This window comes from Tachypleus tridentatus, chromosome 10 (assembly GCF_004210375.1).
Source record: "Tachypleus tridentatus isolate NWPU-2018 chromosome 10, ASM421037v1, whole genome shotgun sequence".
NCBI classification, from domain to species: domain Eukaryota; kingdom Metazoa; phylum Arthropoda; class Merostomata; order Xiphosura; family Limulidae; genus Tachypleus; species Tachypleus tridentatus.
Window position 1 is genome coordinate 148,757,593 of NC_134834.1, and position 27,639 is coordinate 148,785,231.

The window sequence follows — 27,639 nt, forward strand, 5'->3', positions numbered from 1 at the left end:
CTAGTAATTACTTCTGAGACAGTATTCCACTTATATAATTTTCACTTTTCGTCTATCGTACACGATTTTACAATAATAATAAAACACCTGGAGTTATATGGTAGGACGTTGACTTCAGGATGAGGTTCGAAGAATTTTGAATAAAGTAGCCCACTCATCCATTTACCGCAAAATACTTTTACTTTCGGTCGTTGATTTCAGTATTTTGTTCTCGAAACATAGACGATTCCTTTATTACTTTATTCGCAACATAACTAGATAATGTTTCTAAATCTCGTTGTATATCATGTGTTATTGTTATTATATTATTACATTGTTTATTATAGTTATTATATTATTACATTGTTTATTATAGTTATTATATTACTACATTGTTTATTATTGTTATTATATTATTACATTGTTTATTATTGTTATTATATTATTACATTGTTTATTATAGTTATTATATTATTACATTGTTTATTATAGTTATTTTATTATTACATTGTTTATTATAGTTATTATATTATTACATTGTTTATTATTGTTATTATATTATTACATTGTTTATTATAGTTATTTTATTATTACATTGTTTATTATAGTTATTATATTATTACATTGTTTATTCGTCCCGGTTTGGCCAGGTGGTTAGGGCGCTCAACGGGTTCATATCCCCGTCGCATCAAATATGCTCGCCCTTTCAACCGTGGGGGCGTTATAATGTTCAGTCAATCCCAGTATTCATTGCTAAAAGAGAAGCCCAAACGTTGGCGGTTGGTGGTGATGACTAGCTGCCTTTCCTATAGTGTTACACTGTTAAATTAAGGACGGCTAGTGCAAATAGCCCTTGTGTAGCTTTGCGCGAAATTCAAAACAAACAAACGTTCTTTATTATTGTTATTATATTATTACATTTTTTATTATTGTTATTGTGTTGGTAAATTATTATCGATCTGGTTATAATAAAGATAATTTTGTTTTCTCTCTCACTTTTTGGATCATTAAATATGAAGTTTTAGAGGGATTTCAGGAAGAGGCAATCCCCTTAACGGGTCCCCCGCTGGTACAGCAGTAAGTCTACGGGCTTACAACGGTAAAATCAGGGGTTCGATTTCCCTCGGTGGACTCAGCAGATAGCCCAATGTGGTTTTGCTATAAGAAAAACACATACACACCTTTAACGGAAAAGTTATTTGCGACAAGCATGTAATTGACAATTTGAATCTCTTCGAGCAATCAGATATAGTAAATGTTATAATACATGCGCAAATATATATGTAGTTAGCTATGTATAATACCCGACTGTCCCGTAGTCACCACTTGTTCGTGACGCTATCACAATCTTGTTGTTTTGTTACGTAATCGTGGTCCATTTAGAGGCTTCAACGTGCTTAAATTAGTGTTAATAAAATCAAAATTCCTTGCACGTTTAATATGATATAGGCGTTCCCCCTTCCCAATAAAAAACAACAACATGATATTACTGTATCCCTGCAGTTTAATATAAGCGGTAATAGCATTTGAACCAAAGCATTTGGCGTGAAAATTTAAGTACCTCGAGGTATTTTCATACCTTGGACAAAGTTCAAAGACAGCTGGTAGGTAGCCTGCTCGTGAACAATACGTGTGCAACACGCGTCGAGGGTAACGCCCTGTTTTGACCGTTGTTCTAGGCATTTTCGGGTGTGACCAGTAGAGGGCGCTGACCATTATAGTAGCTTTTATTTTTTTAATTATACGAGGTATTTAGTTCAACCGGTCTGCCTCATCTAATATTGCAAGTCGTTATAGTTTTAGGCAAAATTTAGAAAATATTTAGAACAGCTCACAATAACTAAAATGTACCACATCTTATGACCTCGTTATGAAAATTAAAAACTTTTAACTCGGTGGGCCGTCTTACAAACACATGTCTAAATTTAAATAAAAGCCTAATTTTTTAAAAATGATTAATTAAATACAAATGTAGAGATATTCTTTAGAAACGTTGCTATGCAGTCAATTTTCCCCTTGCTATCTGGTGTTTATTTGTATAAACAGTCGTCACACGTTTAAGGTTCATCAGTGGTCAGAAATAAAATTATCTTTATTTGAATATTGTATATTCCATTAAGTATTTAATAACGTTTGGTGAAATATTTATTTATATAGGTGATTTCAATTTCTGTTGGTTTTTGTATATTTTAAAACGTGATTAGTATGAACATCGACGTGGATGGTATTATTTGGACGCTAATTTATACCACTTTTAATACAAATTATAATTATTTTGTGCTGTTTTTCAATCAGAACAAAAACGTGGACAGAATACAACACAAGCAATTATAAAATTAAATGTTTGTTCTTTGACAGTAGCTGTACGTTTATCTCACCTTAAGTTCATACCTTACACATACATAGATAGATATACGTTACACATACATACATACATAAATAATGGATGCTAGGCAAGTCTGATTTCTTGACCTTTATGACCCAATCGAAGGGAAAGGTTAAAACCCGCCACGAGGTTTATGTACCACGTGACTGATCATTCTAATTGCATGCTTTGAACTCATGACCCCGTCGTGGTGTACATGTCACGCTACACTACCAGGCCGTGACGTAACAATCAGATAAGGTGGCTTGGTATTTGTGACTCGGGGCACTAGTGATTGGACAGGCCTGCGAGGGGAGACTAGAGGCAGTTATGTGAAAATTAGAACTGCCGCTAGCAAATTGACCTCTGACCCTGGTATCCTGGGCAAAGACCTCTCGATAGTAGGAATGTGCACCTGATCAGATATGGCTAATGATCTAAAGTGCCATTACACCCTGGGTCTACCTAGTCCCCGTTTCTCATCAGATGATAACGTATGAATCGTACGGTACACATGAAGGGCCGTGCGTGCCAATATCTGATGAAACAAAGTGACCCTTTTATTACGTTGTTTCATGCGAGACGCTACCATGGCTAATTCCTGGAAATTAGGACTTCATCAGTATCCTTCGTCCTCCTTTGTCACTGAGCTGAACAAAGAAATCTACAGCAAAATTCAGTTGAATATATAAATGTAAGTTTTCTCTGGTTAACTTATTTTCACACGAGGTACTCGTTAGCCTTCTGTACTCCACTTAAAAGGGTAACGAAATATCTCGTTTCAACTCTAAGTTCACACTTAGACTGTTGAAACTTTACGATACAGTTTTAAGTCAGTTACTTTTAAATTTGAGATATTTGTAGACTGTTAACTTCAGTGAAACTTACAAAGATACTTTTAAACCGACTTAAAAAATAAAATATATCGCTAGGAACCAGGTTTCCGTACCCGTTTCGGCAGAGCATAGATAGCTCTTTGTGTTTAACAACAAACAAAAAATAATATAAAATATTTGTAGTAAAAATAAAGTTTAAATAGAATTCGCTTTTCACAAAAGTGTAATTATGAAAGAACAATTAAGAAATTAGGGTACTCTTACATCATTATATAACTCCGTATAAATGTCCATGATAAGAGATAGACTAGAGGAACAGCAGTAATCACTAACCCCAACCCCCAAATCATGGTCACCCTTATACTGCAACCTTAGCCCTAAAGCGTAGAGTGCCTTTTTGCAGTTTAAGCATGCCCTAGAAATTGTTAACGTTTCGAACACTGTATATCATAAAGATTTAGCTACTGTGACGTTACTATAACACTTTCAAACTACTGGCTGCTTGTGAGCAGAATTTTAAGATATTTTTAGCGAAGGTTATATCATGAAATAATATATTAATGCTGTTGTATTGTTTTATAGGACTTGTAGTACCAACTGGAAGGATTTAGAGATTTTGCTAATGAACAATGTGTTTTTGTTATTTGAAGAGTAAATGTTTCCTTTTTTTTTTTTTTTTACCAATCTTGCTACTAATTTATCTCCTAGGTGGAGAATATATAGTCTTCGTTTCTCTCTTAGATAGAGAGTATATGCTGATTGTTTAATGGACGGAGAATAGAAATTGACAGGTTTTTTTACCTTGAATTAAAATTATATTTCGACTTTTTCTCTTTTGGATGGAGAGTATATCTCTATTGCTTCTCATTTGGACTGAGAGTATATCTCTACTGTTTCTTGGATGAAGAGTATATCTCAACTGTTTCTTGGATGGAGACTATATCTCGATTGTTTCTCCCTTGGATGGAGAGTTGAGAGTACGTGCTAGTGGAGGATTGTTTTTTATATCTCTGGTTCGTATGGAAAGTGCAGCAAAAGGTGGACAGCGATATTCTTGAGAATTGTCATTGCACGTGGAAGAACTGAATTCAGTTTGATACATTCGACCTAAGAATATTTCCCCTTCCCATCTGCATGGATGTATACTACAGTTCCACGTAACAACGGGTATTTCTATCAAGGTATTAAATATAATGAGAGACACGGAAGGAAGAATGCGGTGGTATACCAAAGATATTTTAACATTTTGTTTTTGTTTTTTCAGTTATTATTGTTTAAAGTTCGTTCTCGTCATGGTTCAACGTGTCAAACAACTCGACCTGCCAGTGCACGCGATGCTTACCACCTGGTCAAATGTATTTCACGTGCAAGTAATGAGACGCTTGACAGAGCAAAGATAATTCCATTTAGTCTCATCTAAATATGTTTTTTTTAAATGTTCCCCCTACCAGGAAAAACTGTAATGTTCAATAGTTTACGTATGAAAATAATTACCGCCTGCTAATATTTTTATTACAGGCCACTTAGCGAATTCAACAGAAAGCTGAGCCTTTTTTATCTTCTGTTAATTAGAAGTGGACGCTTATGAAAATATTACAACAGAGGTATAGATTCAAGCGAAAATTGAAATTGAATATAAGAAATTAAAAGTATGTGTTGAAGTATATTCAGAAGTTACGATCGATATGAAAATATTATTTGTTTTTGGAATTTCGCGCAAAGCTACATGAGGGCTATCTGCGATAGTTAACCCTAATTTAGCAGTGTAAGACTAAAGGGAAGGCAGCTAGTCATCCCCACACACCGCTAACTCTTGGGTTACTCTTTTAACAACGAATAGTGGGATTGGTCGTAATATTATAATGCCCCCACGGCTGAAAGGGCGAGCTTGTTTGGTGTGATGAGGATTCGAACCTGCGACCCTCGGATTACGAATTGAGTGCCATAACCACCTTATCATGAAAATATCTCATTGAAATATTTATTTCACACGTGTTCTTGTACAAGTAAGTAATTCTTAAATTATATTTTCTAGATCAAAAATTGTATCGATTTTTGTGTTTCGATTTGAAGAAGGAAACCCGTAAGTAAAACATTTAAACAGTCCAGAAGTTAAATATGTTTGAGAAATGAACGTTAGGTTTGAAAAGAAAAACGCATTAATAGCCACACACAAAAACAAAAATCACCTAGGTTGGTAAATAATTATACCACCAGAGGGCGCATAATGCTTATTTTAAATTACATCTGATTTAAATGATGCAGCGTTTAGTGACATTGTTATCTTGTCGTCAGTGTGTCGTCCTCCATGTTTAAGTAGCGCAGGTAATCCATTATTTGTTTAGTTCATTTACACGTAACTAAAACACCATGGATACCTACTAGATACGTCCATTTGTTATTTCTGTGACTGGGTTGTACTCCACCATCCTAGATGACTTCTCAACTTTCGGCCTTTACTCGTGTTTTCTGGGGTAACAAGTTTGTAAATGATGCAGTCCCCAGGAATTGTCTTAGACGAAGGAAACCTTAAGCGCAAGTTTTGGTTAAAATACACACACACACACACATACATGATTAGAGGGTGTAATGATTCATTGCAATATGTTATTATATGTGAGTGTGCTGTTATAGGTATGGTAGAAGTTGGAATCATTAGGTATGTATATATGTAATTGTTTATGTTTTGAACGCGCTTTATTGGATATATATATGTATAAATCAAAGCTTCTGGAACTTATTAGGAAAATGGAAGTAATATTAAGAAATTTCTTCAAAACTTTGTTAGGCACAGTCGACTTTGTTATATATTTTTAATCGTTTTTTAACGTTGAAAGGCCGTAAGCTTACAGTGGGAGGGCATATCACTTAGTAAGTTAATTAAGTGATGAGCTCAAATGAATTTCAATAATTAGATTGAAATGCAACAGTTAAAACCTTAAGTCATCGAATAACTAGCTGTATTTGAATATACTAAGTTTAGAAATGTTATGTTATATACTCACGTGTACAGTTGTTTTTTGTTTAACAAAACATTAGTGGGAATCATCCAGGGCACCATCTGACGATGGATCCGTACTCCAGAATCAGGGTAGATGGAAGAAAGCACACCCTGCTGGTTAAGGTGTTCGACTCGAAACCTGGGAGTCTTCGGTTCGAATCCCCGTTACCGAATATGTTCGCCCTTTCAGCCGTGGGGGCGTTATAATGTGACGGTCAATCCCACTATTCGATGGTAAAAGAGTAGCCCAAGAGTTGGCGGTGGGTGGTGATGACTAGTTTCCTTCCCCCTAGTCTTACACTGCTAAGTTATGGACGGCTAGTGCAGATAGCCCTCGTGTAACTTCGCACGAAATTCAAAACAAACTGAAAATTAAGATCATTACTATCTGTGAGGCCTGGGATTACAGATGAAATCTTACAGATATTATAAACCTACTGTAACAAATAATCCGCCACCAGGATACACGTTTTGGTTTTAACTGTTCTACGCGTGCAATCTCTCTCTCTTATACATACACAAATACCCAAATAACGATATAGAGAGAGAGATCACACGCGTAGGAGAGTTAAAACCAAAACGTGTATCCTGGTGGCGGAGGTATTTGTTACAATAGGTTTACAAATTTCATCTGTAATCCCAGGCCTCACAGATAGTAAACGAATCTTCTTAATGAAGCGTTTTGTTGATGTTTTACTGTAATATAGAACACCCACACTTAACACCTTTCTTGGTGGTGTTTTTCTTACCTTTACGATGCCAATTTTTAGCACGAGTTTTATTGATGTTTTTTCTTATATTCATTACACCTGTTCTTAGCGCGTGTTTTGGTCGCGTTTTTCTCATCTTCATTACATCTGCTATTAGCGCGTGTTTTTGTGGTGTTTTTCTAATCTTCATTTAGGACTTACCTTAATTTAGCCTTTTAAATAGTAAATAACCAACGTAACCATAGTGTTCCATAAAAGCCACTTATAAGTAACTAATAACAAAGAGAGGAAGTACAAAAATGATCTCTCCAAAAACTCAAGTTTAAGTGGGGAGAGAACTTGGGAAAGAGTCGACAAATGTTCACGTGATATGTCGTTTCCTGTGACTCACAGATATCTTAATCGTTTCAGTCCTGTGTCTACACAAGCTTTTCTCCTGCAGAAAATCAATAAATTATCTGTAAACTAAATTTAAGTTGTTTGTTTGTTTTTAATTTCGCGCAAAACTACTCGAGGGATATCTGCGCTAGCCGTCCTTAATTTAGCAGTGTAAGAAGGCAACTAGTCGTCACCACCCACCGCTAACTCTTGGGCTACTATTTTACCAACGAATGGTGGGATTGATCGAAACATTATAACGCCCCCACGGCTGAAAGGGTGAGCATGTTTCGTGTGACGGGGATTTGAACCTGCGACCCTCACATTACAAGTCGAACACCTTAACCTACCTGGTCATGCCAGGCCACAAATCCAAGTTGAAACAGCTTTAGAAATATAACCTAATTGTGATATATATAACTTGTATCAAAACTTTCTTGTTAAGCGCAAAGTCTACACGACGGGCCGTATGCGCCCATCACGAGTATCGAGCCTTGGTTTTTAACGTTGTAGGCTCAGTGACTTACTGCTGAGTCACTGGGTGAAGTAGGGGGTGTCATTTTTTAATTTTTTTTATTTGTGTATTTGTTTCATTTAGAGCAAAGCCGCAGTGGGCTAACTCCTGTGTTTATTACGGATCAAACCACGGATTTTAGTGGGAAGCACGTTTCGAAAAATATATATAGAAGATGCAATATTTTTTTTACGAATAGGAAAATAAATTTCTTTGTGTAATTTTTATCAAGATTTACTCATTATTTTGTGCTTAAAAAGAACACAACATAATAACTAAACCATAAAGCCTTGTGTTTGTGTGTGTATGTTCATACCGAGTCCAAATATTTATACACAAGCTAGTTGGCAAGTCTAAATCGCTGGGTTATTTTTTTTGGAGCTTGCGAAGCGTGCATAAGAAAACGTGCAAAAAAAAAGAAGGTCGAAACGTTGTTCGCTCTTCTATGTAAAGTGTTTTCTCAGCCCAAACGAGCCGTTTTTGCATATAAACTACATTGCGTTTAAACATTTGTGACCCAGAAAAGAAACGACTATATGAATTTATTGCGCGTCCCCGATTCCGTCCATCCGTTCATCCTGCGGCAGTAATTGATTGAATCACGTTGTGTAGTCTCAAGCGCGTGATATTAGACTCACGTTATTTTTATTAAACGCGTATAAACGTTAACGAATAACAGCTTTCCTCGAGCTTCATTGTCTCTTCCCGCGCTAGGTTTATAAACTTTTCATTCACGCTTTTATTTATTTGCTGATTTTATTTTATTTTTCGTTACCTACACACAAACACACACACAGTGTCAAAGTTCTAACGTAGTTCGTTAACACTAATGACTGAAGTGTACGATGTTATTTGGGCCTGACATGTCCAGGTGGTTAAGGCACTCGACTCGTAATCCGAAGGTCGCGAGTTCGAATCCCCGTCACACCCAAACATGCTCCATCTTTCAGCCGTGAGGGCGTTATAATGTGTTGGTCAATCCCACTGTTCGTTGATACAAAAGTTAGCGGTGAGTGGTGATGACTAACTGTCTTCCCTCTAGTCTTACACTGCTGAATTAGGGACCGTTAGCGCAAATAGCCCTCGTGTAGGTTTGCGCGAAATTCAAAAACAAAAACAAACGATGTTATTTAATGTCATAAATAGATGAATCGCTTCAGTGGCAATTTAAATAAACGTTTCTCATGTGTGTTTTTGAAGTTGGTTTGTGTGTTTAGAATAATGCACAAAGCTATACAATGGGCTATATGTACTTTGCCCACGAGGGGTATCGAAACTCGATTTTTTAGCAGTGTGAGTCCGCAGAAATATGTCTATGCCACTGGGAGGGTTTGAAGTTGGACGAGGTTGAAAGTTTCAGAAATAACCTAGACATTTTCTGACATGTCTTTCTTTTTTTCTGGTCTTCTATCACACGACCCCGCTAGTACAGCAGTATGCCTACGGATTTACAAGGCTAAAATCAGGGGTTCGATTCTCCTCGGTGGGCTCAGCAGATAGTCCGATGTGGCTTTGCTATAAGAAAACATACATACATACATACTTCAATCACTCAGTTGGTCACAAAATAACCGCTATCGTCAACTTTCTACAAGTCACTAGAAGCATGTGACATCAGCTGAATGTACTCTCATAGTGACGAGTTTATTATCAATTTAAGTAGAGCCCACATCCTATCAACTAGCTCATTATCAGATTAATGTAAGCCTAATACCTCCAATGAAACGAGATCGTTGCCAGTTCAATATCAACTACCCTCCTTCCAATCAAACAAGATTATTACAAGTTTAATTTGAACTACCCCTCAAGTAAACGAGACCATTATCAATTTAATCTGAACAACCCCTTCATTCAAACGAGATCATTAGCAGTTCAATTTGAACTATACCTGAGGGGTTCGGAACGTCTAAAAAATTTACATAGATTTGACAGTCAAACAAGGAACTTTATTGATTGTGGGACACTGTCAAGCTATTGATACGTAATATACTGTTTACTGCTTTTCATCAGTGACCTTTGACATACAACTCTTTTAAATTTGTTTTTCTTACTTAGGGCAGGTCTGAAAGATTCTTTAATCTCAAAGTGATTATGGTTTACCTGTTTGCTCTCTTTAGTAAATAACTTTCATGTTAAAACCACTTTATGTTATGATTTTTCATGTTGGATCTCCCCTGAGATACCTTTCATGTTAAAACAGTTTTGGAATAACCTTAATTTTAAAATTACTCTATCGTGAACTTTCATGTTTAAATCCTCCCTTATTGAGAACTTTCATGTTTAAACCCTCCTTTATTGAGAATTTCATGTTGAAACCCATTTATATCGATAATTTTTCATGTTGAAACTAGCATGACGGTAACTTACGTTTAAGTTTCTTGTTAGTTCAATAATTAAGAAATAGCATAAAATGTGAGATGATATTTAACTTTCAAGTTCCATCAGTTACTTAGTATTTGTTCACAATTCACTTTTTCCGTTATGGAAAGATGAAAATTTCTAGATAGCTATGATATAAGAGTACCCCAGAAAATCTCTCTCACTTCAGGTCGTATAAAAGAAAGAAAGAATGGATAAGTAAAACATGTTAATGTCTTATAGTAAATAAGGTGTATCTATATATGTGTAACTTAAGTTATATATCGTACAGTAAATAAGGTATATAAATATATATGTAACTATAGTTATATATCGTACAGTAAATAAGGTATATATATATATGTAACTATAGTTATATATCGTACAATAAATAAGGTATATATATATGTAACTATAGTTATATATCGTACAGTAAATAAGGTATATATATATATATGTAACTATAGTTATATATCGTATAGTGAATAAGGTATATATATGTAAGTATAGTTATATATCGTATAGTAAATAAGGTATATATTTATCTATATATATGTAACTCTAGTGTTCACTTGGAAACTGTTTTCAAGGTATAAAGATATATGTTAACTATAGACTTGTTAACGTAGGTCCAAGGAATAAGTTCATTATCAGGACTTGTTAACGAGAGTAGGGAGTATGTTCGTTATCAGGACTTGTTATAGTAGGTAAGGTAATGTTCGTTATCAGGACTTGTTAACAATGGTTCAAAGGAATAACGTTTATTATCAGGATTTGTTAACAATGGTCCAATGGAGTAATGTTCATTATCAGGACTTGTTAACGAAGGTCCAAGGGAGTAATGTTCATTATCAGGACTTGTTAACGAGAGTCCAAGGGAGTAATGTTCGTTATCAGGACTTGTTAATGAAGGTCCAAAGGAGTAATGTTCGTTATCAGGACTTGTTAACGAAGGTCCAAGGGAGTAATGTTCATTATCAGGACTTGTTAACGAGGATCCCAGGGAGTAACGTTCATTATCAGGACTTGTTAACGAGGTTCCATGGGAGTAATGTTCGTTATCAGGACTTGTTAACGAGGGTGCATGGGAGTAATGTTCGTTATCAGGACTTGTTAACGAAGGTTCAAGGGAGTAATGTTCGTTATCAGGACTTGTTAAGAATGGTCCAAGGGAGTAACGTTCATTATCAGGACTTGTTAACGAGGTTCCCAGGGAGTAACGTTCATTATCAGGACTTGTTAAGAATGGTCCAAGGGAGTAACGTTCATTATCAGGACTTGTTAACGAGGATCCCAGGGAGTAACGTTCATTATCAGGACTTGTTAACGAGGATCCCAGGGAGTAATCTTCATTATCAGGACTTGTTAACGAAGGTACAAGGGAGTAATGTTCGTTATTATGACTTGTTAACGAAGGTCCAAGGGAGTAATGTTCGTTATCAGGGCTTGTTAACAATGGTTTAAGGGAGTAATGTTCATTATCAGGACTTGTTAACGAAGGTCCAAGGGAGTAATGTTCATTATCAGGACTTGTTAACGAGGATCCCAGGGAGTAATGTTCGTTATCAGGACTTGTTAACGAGGATCCCAGGGAGTAACGTTCATTATCAGGACTTGTTAACGAGGATTCCAGGGAGTAATCTTCATTATCAGGACTTGTTAACGAAGGTACAAGGGAGTAATGTTCATTATCATGACTTGTTAACGAGGTCCAAGGGAGTAACGTTCATTATCAGGACTTGTTAACGAGGATCCCAGGGAGTAATCTTCATTATCAGGACTTGTTAACGAAGGTACAAGGGAGTAATGTTCATTATCATGACTTGTTAACGAGGTCCAAGGGAGTAATGTTCGTTATCAGGACTTGTTAACAATGGTTTAAGGGAGTAATGTTCATTATCAGGACTTGTTAACGAGGTCCCAGGGAGTAATCTTCATTATCAGGACTTGTTAACAATGATCCAGTTGAGTAATGTTCATTTTGTCGTTAGATGATGTAACAATGGCGGACAACTGTTTTGCTCTTCAGTGCAATCCAAGACACCGTTCGTTTCAAGTCCCAAAAATAGCTTCACGTCATTAGGTGTTACGTTGATTGTAATCCAAAAGTTTTATTTGCTATAGGAATATTTGTCTTGGTTTGTTTTGAATTTCGCGCAAAACTACACAAAGGTGTTAAAGCTAAGTCATTACATCCGACGTTCCGATCAATTTCGGCACGTTTTGTTTTTCTCAAAGTACATCCAAGCTCTGAGTTATTAGTTTTTCTTATTTCTTTTTGTTTTTCTCCCGTAACTGATCAGTTTTGCTTTTCAGATAAAGTTTCAACTACTTCCGTGTGCCCGTATTTCAAGTCCAGAACTGTCCATGAGGTGTTTTTTTGTTTATGTCGTGTTTCTCCGACGACATCGCCACTGAAGAGCACGTGCACGCAATGTGTGTGAGAGTTTAAATGCATCTTAAACTTTACCCTGCAACCTCTTGAACTTATATAAATGTTGTGTGTGTGTGTGTGTGTATATATATATACATATAGTATTTACAAACTGTATGTATCTGTAGGAAACTACACTGACTAAAAGTTAGAGACCGATAACAATGTGAATCTACCTTAAAGTTAATCTAGTTGAGTGAAAGTAAGCGAAATATATTTTAATGTGCTGCCATCTGGTGGGATGAGTAAGTATTAAATGTAACTAGTCAGAGATTTTACGAAGTATTTAAACTTGTAAAGCACCCAGAGTAAGAAGATTAAATAACCTATAACTCGATTAATTTATAGAAATCTTAAGCAGATATCGTTACCATGACGCTGACAATTACTGCTGTCGTCATGGGAGCGTATAAAGAAAGCACAAGGGAACCAAGCGTATTTTTTCTAAATGGTTTGGATAACGTAATTAAAGCAGAAATATTACAAACGAACTATCAGTACTCACTCTATAATAATAATATGAAAAATATATATTTATCGCTGGATATCCATTATGTATATAAGGGTTATTTGATATAAACAATGCTATAATAATTACGATGTATCAGTAATTACTCTAAATCAGAAATGTATTTATCTCTAGATTTCCACTATGTTTGTTTCTTTGTTCTGTTATAAAGCGTAAACCTGTACAATGGGCTATCTGTACTATAGCCACCGTGAGTATCGAAACCCTATTGTTGGCCGTCAGGCTTTCCGCTAAACCACTGGGATCTTTCTATTATGAGTGTGGGGGGGGGTCGTTTTTCTTTGCACTTTGAATATGGTGTAATATTTCTCCACTCTGGTTTATCCTATTCCGGCTACTCGTCCGAACGTAGTCCACGTCTTTATGAAGAGTGTTCCTTTACTTGTACGTGTATAAAGGAAAATTAATAATACTTTCGTAATAATATAGCGGACTCTTATGTACAGCTCATGTTTAGTTAGTAACATTACAAACCCAAAACTACTTAAAGCATTTGTTTTTGTTTGTAAACAAGATAAAAAAATAAGCCAACCTTTGTTCAAAATAAAACCGAGAACTTCCTAAACTTACCGAATGGTGGCACTATTATAGAGCTTCCTTCTGTACAGTTTCACGTGTACAAGAGAGGCCAACTTTGACTGTTAAAGTATTTTAACCTCCGAGATTATCGACAAAGGGTCCTGATCTCATTGGCTTTTGAAACCCGTTTTACCAAACTGTCTATCCACTAACTGCTTTTGGGCCTACGACTTTTATTGTTTCCTAATGTTAGATTTATTTTAGAAAAACATTTAACAACAGTATCGTCACTATACCAGTTAAATCCATCACTTATTGCAGAGGACTTTTCAGGTAGATGAAGTGATCGGTTGTGTATCGAGGGCTATCTAATATAGATACCCAACGTCAACTACGTCGGCTCTTAGGCTGCACTTTAATAACAAATAGTTAGATTAACCGTAATATAATAACGCACAATAGATGAAAGAAAGACGGGAATTCTAACCCGCGACCCGCAGTTCATGAGTCGATCACCCTAACTTCTGGACCATGTCAGGACCACTCCTGACCTGATCGGAATGTCAATAGTTGGAAGGACAATACCAAGATCGTAGCGAAAACGCACTACAAAACTATCTGCATAGCTTGTAAAGCGACCAGCTGTATAAACAGCGTATATATTTCTTAAACCGTTTAAGAACAAACTGATATTAATGCTCAAGAATGGAGTATGGTAGAATTACATTATTTATAAATCTATATAAGACGAATTCTAATTGAGAAAAGTCCTATTCCAATCTTAAATTTGTAATTAGGTAAAACCTACACCATGTGCTATTTGTATTTTGCCCACCACGGGTATCGAAACCCAATTTGTAGCATTGTAAGCGCAAAGACATACCGCTCTACAACTGCAAAGGGGGCTTATTGAATAAGAACTCAGCAAAATAGAAATCTCTCTCGGTCTGAATTTTCACGTAAACTTGGGGCCACCTACTAGTAAAAAAAACAACAACAAATACAACGTTATCTGGAAAGTATATCACAACCTACTAATGAAAAAACAAGATCGGTGCGGCCAGGTTGCGAATTTTTCTTTTTCTTTCAGTATTCACAAGGCTATCTGCTACATTACGACACATGTTCAATAGATAGATGTAGTGTCTTATATCTGTTACATTACGACACGTTTTCTACAGATATATGTAGTGTCTTATATCTGTCCCATTGCGATACGTGTTCTATGGATAAATGTATTGTCATATATTTGTCACATTGCGACACGTGCTGTATAGATAGATGCAGCATCTTATATCTGCCACATTACGACACGTGTTCTACAGATAAATATAGTGTCTTATATGTGTCACATGACGACACGTGTTCTCTAGATAGATGTAGTGTCTTATATGTGTGGCTTGTGTCAACATTTAAACATGCTAATAACATGTATTTAGTCTGTCGGCCAGTGTTAACATTCCCATGTCAAGAAGTGACTTTTATCCTGTTATTACTGGAACAAACACACACACACGCGCGCGCATGGATCCCATTGTTAGACTTAAGAAAGTAACGGGGGGACTAGAGATCTGCTTCCCTCTCACTGGGGAACACACTGACTTGGGTGGAGACGGCCACTCACGAAAGCATCGCGCCCGTTTTTTTTTCTTTTTCCTTTATTAACTTCTTAATACACATTAGGCGTGTCCTTGTTCTGGGCCTGGTGGTAAACTAGTACTGCTAATTGGATAGCAGGAATATCACGTCGTTCACAAAATTAAGCGATTGAGGATATTATTAGGGAAGTGCACCACCTGGTAGGATCAGTAGCCCGTAGGCTGCTGCACGTAGAACAATCGGATAGCGAGGCGAGACGTCGCCCACTTTTAAATACTAAACATGCCCATCAGGTCAAAATGTAACATCCTTCGTCAATTTTGTAAGGATATAATAACTTTAAACTTTAGTATCACTAGACTAAACACACATACATGGAACCATAAAGACGTCCGGTTGGGGCTTGTGGATAAATTACCAGATTTTTCTTTTAAACTCCCCATCGTTTTGTTTTAGATACAAGATAGGACGAAGAGATGGGATTACCTCTATTATGTAGCCTCGTGAACAGTGCTCGTAGTTATACAAGTACGGCAGTTTAACACTGTACCGTAGGTACCTAAGCTTACTAACGAGAATATGTTTTGTTTTATGCTAAACACAATAAGCTATTTTTGTTCTGCCCATCATGGGTATCGAAACCCGGTTTTTAGTGGTACAAGTTCACAAACATATAACTGTGCCACTGAGAAGTTGAGAATATGACGCAAAATATAGGACATAATGTTGTTGTGAAATATTTGACCCTTCACCTGGCGGAGCAGCGGTGAGTCTATTGGCGTGCAACTCTAAATTCTGCGGTTTGACATTGCAGATGGCCTAATGTGGTTTTGCTGTAAAACAAACGAACTATGTTATTAATTTTTTTTATTCAAGTATGCAACATTTCAGTTAATTTGTTCCACTCTGAAGTTTGCCTCCCTGCCATTTCAAAGTGTAACAGCCATCTTTTTTTATTGCTATAAAACACTTTAACTACAGATATTTTTAATCACATTCTTATAAATTTGTCTCGAAATTTCACAACTGTAATAAATAACTTTGCAGGTCCGTTTTTTTTTTTGTTTCCCTCTATTCATCGCCTGGAAAATTTTTGTTCGAAAGCAGAACTCATCATTTTGATTGGACGATGTTACACAAAATGTTCTATGAAACGTTATTTATACATATCCAGGATGGTAATGTAAAGTTTGCAGTTTAAATGTTAAAGACCAGCGATATATGGCCCGTCATGGCCAGGTTGGTTAAGACTTGCGACTCGTAATCTGAGGGTCGTGAGTTCGCATCCCCGTCGCAGTAAACATGCTCGCCTTTTCAGCCGTGGGGGCGTTATAATGTTACAGTCAATCCCACTATTCGTTGGTAAAAGAGTAGCTTAAGAGTTGGCGGGGGGTGGTGATGAGTAGCTGCCTTCCTTCTAGTCTTACACTGCTAACTTAGGGACGGCTAGCACAGCTAGTCCTCGAGTAGCTTTGCGCGAAATACAAAAAAACAAACCAGCAATATATTGACCAAAAAAAAAAAGACCTGAAAGTGTTATAAAAATAAGTCAATTACAGATGTTCCCCCTAAATATTTTTTTTTAATTTGTCCATTGTAACTTAAAGTTGACGTTGTCTAATAATTATTTGTTTTAAACTTACTATTTTCTCTTAATGGCACAGCAGTAAATCTAGAAGTCCGGTTTCGGTACTCATTGTGGGCACAGTATAGACAGCACATTGTGAAGGTTTGCACTTCACTCAAACAAACAACCGCTGGCTTATCTATTCACATACAAGAGTTTTAAGGCAGAAGTCTACATTCTTCAAATGTTTGACACCCGAATGTGAATCCTAAGATTCATGGTTTACGACCCATTCACAAAAACAAAACAATATCGATCTTCTTTTTGATGCGTTTTAAGAGTCAAATCACATTATTTATAAATCAAATCACACTACTTAATAGTCAAATCACATTATTTATAAATCAAAGCACAATACTTAATAGTCAAATCACATTATTTATAAATCAAATCACACTACTTAATAGTCAAATCACATTATTTATAAATCAAATCACACTACTTAATAGTCAAATCACATTATTTATAAATCAAATCACACTACTTAATAGTTAAATCACATTATTTAAGAGTCGAATTACATTATTTATAAATCAAATCACACTACTTAATAGTCAAATCACATTACTTAAGAGACGAATTACATTATTTATAAATCAAATCACACTACTTAATAGTCAACTCACATTACTTAAGAGACGAATTACATTATTTATAAATCAAATCACACTACTTAATGGTCAAATCACATTATTTAAGAGACGAATTACATTATTTATAAATCAAATCACACTACTTAATAGTCAAATCACATTACTTAAGAGACGAATTACATTATTTATAAATCAAATCACACTACTTAATAGTCAAATCACATTACTTGAGACGAATTACATTATTTATAAATCAAATCACACTACTTAATAGTGAAATCACATTATTTAAGAGACGAATTACATTATTTATAAATACAATCACACTACTTAATAGTCAAATCACATTATTTAAGAGACGAATTACATTATTTATAAATCAAATCACATTATTTAAGAGTCAAATTACACTATTCGATAAAACAAGAATAGCTCAAAATGTGGCAGTGGGTGCATTTCAGTAACTGGCTTTTCTTTAGTGTCAAGTGACATACGTTCAACATTCATCGTTATGCGAATCAGCTACTATGCATAGTCCATTACATGATTTTGTCTCATTCGACTCGTTTCTTATGGCAGTAGTGTTCAGGACATAATCCAGTCTTATGTACTTTAACTTTATGAATATCGAAATTCAGAGTATCTTTTTTGTCTATTGAAAACAACGTATAAGAATTCACAAAGATAGCTACTGGCTTGTCTACTCGGTTTATAAGAGAACTCACGCATTCGAATAAAACCGATAGGGAATGTGTAACGAAATGTCCTAACAGTGAATCTTACAATGCGGAAATTATGCGAAAAGAGTAACAGTTCTGAAAGGAGGGTCCGTACGTGATTTATTTCACAGTACTGTGTGACATTTGTAAACCATTAACGTTTTCAAAAAATATTCTTTATGATTTTTCCATATGTTTCTTCGTCTTTTATCAGTAATCCTAACGCCAGAAATTTTGCTACGCGTACTTTAAAAAAGGGCACGTGCTTCTAACTCTGTTGTCATGGTGATGAGAACAGTTGGGCTTCCAGCATGTAAATCACTCTGACGTGTGTAGAAGACGAAATGACGCATTTATTGTTTTGTTTTACATTTCTTACGTGATATTTAAAGAGAAGAAAGACGCCGTTTCTAAAACGACAATAACTCTAGAAAACTATTCCATTCTCGACGTAAGATAACTCGAGTCGTTTTGTTTTTTTCTCATTCTGTACTTTCATTTCCCAGATCGATGTTTATATTAACTTTTCATAATGATGTAGAACCGTTTCGATCGTTTTAGTTAAGACTTTATGTCATAATTTTATGCTTCTTGAGTTATCGAGTATTTGCTTGAAGATAGTTATGTCCGAAATGAATTATTTGTGCTTTACATGTGAACACAAATATTTATGATACCATCGTCTAATATCATCTGACTGTCTGTTTTTACAACCGTTTTTACATATGAACAAATCCTTTCTTTTAATTGTTTAAAACCAACTCATTGTCTTTTTTACACATTGTTAAGCTCTCGCTGTATTATTTTTACATTGTTAAACTCTCACTGTATTATTTATACATTGTTAGAGGTCTCACTGTATTATTTATATATTGTTAGAGCTCCTACTGTATTCTTTATATGTCGTTAAGTTCCCACTGTATTCTATATACATTGTTAATCTGTTGCTGTTTCCTTTACACATTGTTAGAGCTCTCACTCTGTTCTTTATACATTGTTGGAGCTCTGTATTTTTTATATGTTGTTGAGCTCTCACTCTATTCCTTATACACTGTTAAGCTCTCACTGTATTCTATATATATTGTTAAGCTCTCGCTGTTTCCTGTACACATTGTTAAAACTCTGTTATTCAGATCTTAAATGTACAACTGATTTTGTCATATTTGACTAAAATAAACTTTATAAAAGGTACAGACCTATCACCTATCCATAGTCAGTTTTTACCGTAATGAATATTCCACAAATTTACGTCATCAGTTGGGTGACCTACTGCTTTAAAACATTTTCAGTTCCAAACAGTGATGTTTCAGTAAAGGAAGTATTTCATCATTACTTATAGCTCATCTTATTAGCTACTGGAAAAAAAATCTATTTCAAGTGAATATTAATTGACTTATTTACCATTTTGTAGATATAGAACTTTGGTTTGGCTTGAACTTCGGGAAAAGCTACACTAGGGCTATCTGCGCTAGCCGTCCATAATTTAGCAGTGTAAGACTAGAGGAAAGGCAACTTGTCATCACCTCTCACCTCCAACTCTTGAACTACTTTTTTACCAACGAATAGTGGGATTGACTGTAACATTATGACGCTCACACGGCTGAAAGGGCGAGCATGTTTGGTGTTACGGAGATTCGAACCCGTGACCCTCGGATTACGAGTCGAGCGCCCTACCCATCAGGCCATGCCGGGCCCGACATAGAATTGATTTTATCGTTTTGTTAGACGATATATCTTAGTTTTCTTTGTTGTGTGCAGACGTTTAGAGATTTGTTTTAACATCTGAAGTGTACAGTACTGTGTTATTTGTTTGATTTGTCTGTTCGTTTTCAGTAGGGTGAAAATAACTCTAAATAACACATTTCGTAATTCCTTTACTTGTTTTGGCAAATCATTTCATTTAAGGCTATCATGTAGTGTTTTAGGCTAACGTTTCAGTCAGTTAACGAAACCATCTAAAAATATTAAGTATTAATTTTGGCCCATTAGTTAATACAACTGATGCATAAAACAGTGGAGATTTGGCGTTTCTGAAACGCTTTTCAACAACAAATATACACATTTCATTTAGTAATGTTCAATGACGTTTCGTGAATTAACACTCAACGAACGTTTTTAGGTCACTATTATTTTGCTCCTTTATAAGAAAATTGTCAGCTGCTTTAGTTTACCGCATACCGTTTCAGTATTGTCCGTTTCGTTTCACTTTTGTTGTACATTATTCTAATATTAAAATTATAGTTGTTGTTGTTTTCCAGTTTTATTGTGGGAAAATCTAAAGTTTTTTCTGCTAGTATATTCCACACACATATGCGTTGCTGTTATGACGTTCAAACAATCAGAACGGTTTCCGGGAAGGTTAGTACTCACCCATTCTCACCCTTGAAACAAAATGGATTTGGTTGACACGTAAGTGAACCTGTTTTTGTTGTTATTGCCTTTTTGTTTCTCTTTTTATCACCGCTTCGTTCGTGATCCATGCTATGTAGAATGGTCATATATTCACCGCGATGCTACATCTATATATATAAATTCTGATTTTTTAAATCAATTGTATAGAATAAGGGAAAATGCGAAATATCGTTGCTAAGTCACGGAGATAATAATGCTTTAATAAGGCCTAAATTAGGTGTGAAAATAGTTGTCGTCAAACGTCAGACTCACGACCATGCCATATCCTTATGCATTAACCTTAATATGCTAGCTGTCACGATTTCTCTTTGATTTTTCTTACCAAATTTCTGGTTGTTGTTTTTTCGTACAAATCACTGTACTTGTTCTTCGTTTTTGTTCCTTTGTTTTAATATGACTCCACCCCCTTGTGTACTTCCACTACCTTTGATTATCACCAATATTTGTTTGTGTTAACAGCAGACGTGGTGTTAAGTGATTAGGTATTAATGAATGTTTGTCCAAAAGCGAGAGGAAATTCATAGGAGCTTTCAAGAGTTGCCTCACGTGTTTGTTGACGACGAGTGCTACGAAAGTAAACAACAAACATCTGTGTGAGGATACTACACAGACAACAAACATCTGTGAGGATACTACACAGACAACAAACATCTGTGAGGATACTACACAGACAACAAATATCTGTGTGAGGATACTACACAGACAACAAACATCAGTGAGGATACTACACAGACAACAAACATCTGTGAGGATACTACACAGACAACAAACATCTGTGAGGATACTACACAGACAACAAATATCTGTGTGAGGATACTACACAGACAACAAACATCTGTGAGGATACTACACAGACAACAAACATCTGTGAGGATACTACACAGACAACAAATATCTGTGTGAGGATACTACACAGACAACAAACATCAGTGAGGATACTACACAGACAACAAACATCTGTGAGGATACTACACAGACAACAAACATCTGTGAGGATACTACACAGACAACAAATATCTGTGTGAGGATACTACACAGACAACAAACATCTGTGAGGATACTACACAGACAACAAACATCTGTGAGGATACTACACAGACAACAAATATCTGTGTGAGGATACTACACAGACAACAAACATCTGTGAGGATACTACACAGACAACAAACATCAGTGAGGATACAACACAGACAACAAACATCTGTGAGGATACTACACAGACAACAAATATCTGTGAGGATACTACACAGACAACAAACATCAGTGAGGATACTACACAGACAACAAACATCTGTGAGGATACTACACAGACAACAAATATCTGTGAGGATACTACACAGACAACAAACATCTGTGAGGATACTACACAGACAACAAATATCTGTGAGGATACTACACAGACAACAAACATCTGTGAGGATACTACACAGACAACAAACATCTGTGAGGATACTACACAGACAACAAACATCTGTGAGGATACTACACAGACAACAATCATCTGTGAGGATAATGTATATATATATATATCTGTGAAGAGAAATAGATAAGATATATCTCAGTGAGGACAAAGAGACAATATACACTGCTGGCCAAAATCATAAGGCCAATGAACATAAAGAAAAAATATGCATTTTGCGTTGTTAGACTTAACCACTTATTTGAGTAGAGCTTCGAAAGATGAAAGTAAGAAAAGGGAAAATAAAATAAAACTTTTTAGCATTTAATAGGGAAAATACTAACTGGTCAAAAGTTTAAGACCATACCAAAAAGAAGTCCTAAACAGGGTAGGAAATGCCCAACAAGAGGTCTCAGTAGCGAGTTGCATGGCCGTCATTGCGAATAACTGCAAACATTCGCTTTGGCATGGTCGATATAAGCGTTTGCAGAAGGCTGGCTGGAATTTTACTCCAAGTGGTGAAGATGGCTTCACGAAGATCATACACTGTTTGGAATTGACGTCCATTTCTATAGACATTCTTTGCCCCCAAACATTTTCAATGGGGTTCAGTTCGGGCGAACACGCAGGATGGTCCAAAAGAATCACGTTATTCGCCATGAAAAAGTCCTTTGTCCTACGGGCATTGTGGATTGCATCGTTGTCCTGCTGAAAGATCCAATCATTTCCACACAAGCGAGGGACTTCAGTCAATAAGAATGCACTCTCCAACATGCCAATGTAGCCAGCTGCTGTTTGACGCCCCTGTATAACCTGAAGCTCCATTATTCCATGGAAGGAGAAAGCACCCCAAATCATGATGGAACCTCCTCCACTGTGTCGTGTAGAAAATGTCTCCGATGGGATATCCTTATCGTACCAGTAACGTTGGAAGCCATCTGGACCATCCAGGTTAATTTTTTTTTCATCAGAGAACAAAACCTTCGCCCACTTTTCTACGTTCCATGTTTGGTGCCTCTCAGCAAAGTTTAACCGAGCTATTCCGTGGTGTGGAAGGAAGTGTGGCCTTTGAAGACGTTTATGGATTTTAAAGCCTTTCTCTCGTAGATGCCGTCTTATTGTTCTTGAGCTGCATTCTGCGTCCGTAAGGGCCTTAATCTGGTTCGACCATCGGCTGGTGCCTTGCCGGACAACCCGTCGAATCCTCCTGCTCAACGCCGACGAAATGTTCTTAGGCCGATCATTTGAAATTTTCGTTCCGTACCCCTCAGGGTCTTTTAAGAAATTTGCAACAGCAGTTTTACTACGCCCAATCTCACCAGCGAAGGCACGTTGAGAGAGACCTTGCTTTTGCAGCTCGACAATTCTGCCACCTTCAAACTCTGTCAAGTTTTTAGCCTTTGCCATGTTTTTACCCAGTGAATCACAAGAGATGTCAGTGAGAAATGCCAAAGCGAACGTTTGCAGTTATTTCCAATGACGGCCGTTCAACTCGCTACTGAGACCTCTTGTTGGGCATTTCCTACCCTGTTTAGGACTTCTTTTTGGTATGGTCTTAAACTTTTGATCAGTTAGTATTTTCCCTATTAAATGCTAAAAAAGTTTTTATTTTTATTTTCCCTTTTCTTACTTTCATCTTTCGAAGCTCTACTCAAATAAGTGGTTAAGTCTAACAACGCAAAATGCATATTTTTTCTTTATGTTCATTGGCCTTATGATTTTGGCCAGCAGTGTATATCTCTGTGATGATAAGTAAACATATATATATATATATATATCTAATAGAACAGATAAAAAATATATATCTCTGGGAGGATAAATAGGCAACATATATCTCTGTGAGAATAAATAGACAACATATATCTCTGTAAGGATCAATAGACGATATATATCTCTGTGAGGATAAAAAGACTATATCTCTCTGGAAGAGTAAATAAACTATATATATCTCTGTGAGGATAAACATACACTATATGTTCATATGAGGATAGATAAACAACATAGTGTATATCTCTGTGAGGATAAACATACACTATATATTCATATAAGGATAGATAAACAACATACGTGTATATCTCTGTGAGGATCAACAATGTATATTCATTCTAATTCAGAAACCAAAGAAGGTTTATTCCATAGTAAAAAAAGATATTTTGCCTCTATGAAAATAAGAGAAATATTCTAGTCTGAAAATAAAACTTGTAAACAGCGTAAAGATAAAAGACACATGTATACACACCTGAAGATGGAGACAGTTATATCCTTTTAATAATAAAACACACGAACACACACCTAAATGTAGAGACAATTATTTCCTTTTAAGAGTAACACACACGTACCATACCTAAATGTAGAGACAGTTATCTCCTTTTAACAATAAAATACACGTACACACACCTGAATGTAGAGACAGTTATCTCTTTTAACAATAAAACACACCTACACACATGTGAAGGTGAAGACAGTTATCTCCTTTTAACAATAAAACACACCTACACACACGTGAAGGTGAAGACAGTTATCTCCTTTTAACAATAAAACACACGTACACACACCTGAAGGTGAGGACAGTATCACTGTATTTATATTATATATTTGACGTCTTTATCCAGATACTTTGCTATCCCAAGAGTGAAGTAAGCACGTGGTTTGTTTAGCGTTGAGTGATTGGTTGCTATTCGTTTGAATTTGGTTATAACTTTACTAAGATACTTTCGTCTGTGTTTAGTTTTGTAATTATGAAGAGCTCAGGTTGTTTTCTTGAAAGGTTATAGAAAATGGTTATATAAACATTCATGGAGTTATAGCTGTTTTCTCTTCCCCTGTTTACTTTTCACGTTGTCTTCGTAACTGTTTGCGTAGGACGGGTAAGCTCTAGATAGTTTTTCAACTCTCTCGCCCACCACCACCACCACCATCAAAAAGAAAAATAGTAAAAGAAACATGTCAAAACCAAACATCACTTGGATACAATTATTTATGTATGTGTGTGTGTACATAACATCATTAGTGACATGTGTGGTGGCTACAAGAGGACTTTGCTGACTTGCTCTTTTCCATATTCGTTTTATCATGCATTAAAAGTACAGCTTGTCTAAGATCTGAACTTGTCTATATTAAATTAAAATGTGTGAACTTAAGACGTCCAAACACTCACATTAAATTACCAGGCAGGGTTATAAATCAAGTAATATTAAAACACGTGATCCTTTATTATGTCCTCACATTAAATAGCCAGGTCAGTGTTGTAAATCAAGTAATATTAAAGCACGTGAACGTTAAATGCCCAAATACTTACATTAAATAGCCAGGCCAGTGTTGTAAATCAAGTAATATTAAACACGTGAATTTTAAGATGACCAAACACATTAAATATCTGGTTACAATTATAAATCAGATTCAATGTACATTAAATATATGTAACAAATAAAGCATAGAAACTGATGCTAATCCAACCTAGAATACTTATATGTGTGAATATATTTAAGATACTTTGAAATTTCAACTTTTTTTAAATATAGACATTCTGTATGTTCCTTTGGATTCTTTATTTATTTACATGTACATTATGTAGTTTGTTACGTATACGTGCATATGCTATCTTATAATCATCTCTAAACAACAGTGTTTTCTTAGTTTTTAATTGTTTCCTGTCCTGTCTTCGTTTGAACTCCTAATTTGTTTTGTGTCTCGACTCTTAATTGGCTGATCACAAGATACGAGTAGCAGCGTTTCTCCCTTCGAGAAAGATTCGTTCCAACATAAAAATAATATCAACATTTTAGGTCATGACATGGCCAAGTGGTTAAGACGCTTGACTCGCACTTCGAGGGTCGCGAGTTCGAATTCTCGTCGTCCCAAACATGCTCGCCGTTTCAGTCGTGGGGCTGTTATAACGTGACGGTCGATCCCCATGTTCGTTGGTAAAAGAGTAGCCCAAGAGTTAGCGGGAATGGTGATGACTACCTGCATTTTCTCTAGTCTTACACTACAAAATTAGGAACGGCTAACGCAGATGGCGCTCCTGTAGTTTTGCAAGAAATCGTTTACTGCATATTCTGGAGAGAAGAAGTGTTTCTTACTCAGGTTTATAGATGTAAAATGGCTAGGATGTTGTTGTTTTTTTCAGAACGTTCTTATGTTCTCTTATATTGCTTCAAAGAAATCTTCCATTTCCACGACCATCCATTGTCATATCCTGCTAAGTTGTTGTTTTTTTAATTCAAGACAGCGTATTTTCTTAAAAAAAAGTGATGTGATAACTCACGGACAGACGTAAGGGTAGGGGTAGGGGTGAAGAGCAACTTTATTCAGCATAATTCAACAGAAAACATCACAAGTTCTCAGGACAGAAGAAACACTCACTAGTTCTGATTACAATAGCTTTCTGATCTGTAGCTCAGCTTACTACCAGCGGAGAGCGCGAGAATGACTCGATTTGGTACCTGGATTAACTACAGGAGCAAATCCGTTTTTGTTTAATCCCTTTTTTAAATCTAAATCAAGGTTCTTAACCGAAAAAAAACTTCAACCTTAATGACACTACGTACACGTGGGTCAAACATCGAGCTCAAAGACCTATTTTAGAATCTAACATAAAGCAGTGACCAGAGAGATGGAAACCTGCCAGCAGTCCCAAGCGCCTTGTCTCGTCTGGTTCTTTGAACAGAAAAAAACGTGAAAAACTGCTACTTTTATTTTGTACTCGCAACTAAAAGTGCGGAGCGTGCTTAGCAGCATCACGTGTCGAACCTCGGACCCTTCGATTGTTAGTCTAAAACACTCTTCACGACATATAGCTGAAGAAAGGAGACGTAAGCCTACTTACTCTATGCTATAAAGTGTTGCGTCTGCATTGGCGGTTATCATATTTTCATGTATTTAAAATTCATAGAAGTTTACTTACCTTCCTACATTTCATATGTGGTAGACTTTGAATATTGTTTTTTATGAAAACATATCGATAACCATCTCTCAAACACCTTAGTCCTTTACAGTGTGAATTTACTGGATTTTCTGGTTCTCCTTCGGGATATTACTGCTCCCCACGTCGGTCATGTATATCAGCGATCTTTTTAACCAATACCTTACATTTTGCTAGTATCAATAATAAAACTGAATCCGTTTTTGTTTTTTTTCTAATAAGATAAGTGCTCGACCGGTTTCAAGGTGTGTTAAGTGGCAAGTCTCACATTCAAATGACGATAACAAGTTTAGAAGACAAGAATTAATCATTATACAGCCATGTATTACTCATAATTTGTTCCCCTGTGGCTAAACGGAAAGTCTGTTAACTTATAACGTAACAATTCGAGTTTAGATACCTGTGCTGTGCCCACCACAGGTAATACCTTGCGTAGTTTTTGTTCTTAACTACAAAGAAACAATTAGTGTTTTAATGGCGAGGTGGTTAAGGCATTCGGCTCATAATCCGACAGTCGCGGGTTCGAATCCCCCTCACACCCAACATGCTCACCCTTTTAGCCATGGGGTCGTTATAATGTGATGGCCTCTCCCACTATTCTTTGGTAAAAGGGGGTAGCCCAAGAGTTGGGGTGGGTCTGGTAATGACCCTCTAGTCTTACACTGCTAAATTAGGAACGACTAGCGCAGATAACCCTCGTGTAACTTTGCGCGAAATTCAAAATAAGCCAAGCCCCTACTCTT

At 36.1% G+C, this 27,639-nt stretch overlaps 1 protein-coding gene across 1 annotated transcript in view; it reads left to right on the top strand.

Moving 5' to 3' along the window:
• The window catches only part of LOC143230584 (uncharacterized), a 174,789-nt gene that overhangs the window by 36,616 nt on the left and 110,534 nt on the right, over positions 1-27,639 (top strand). The window lies entirely within an intron of this gene.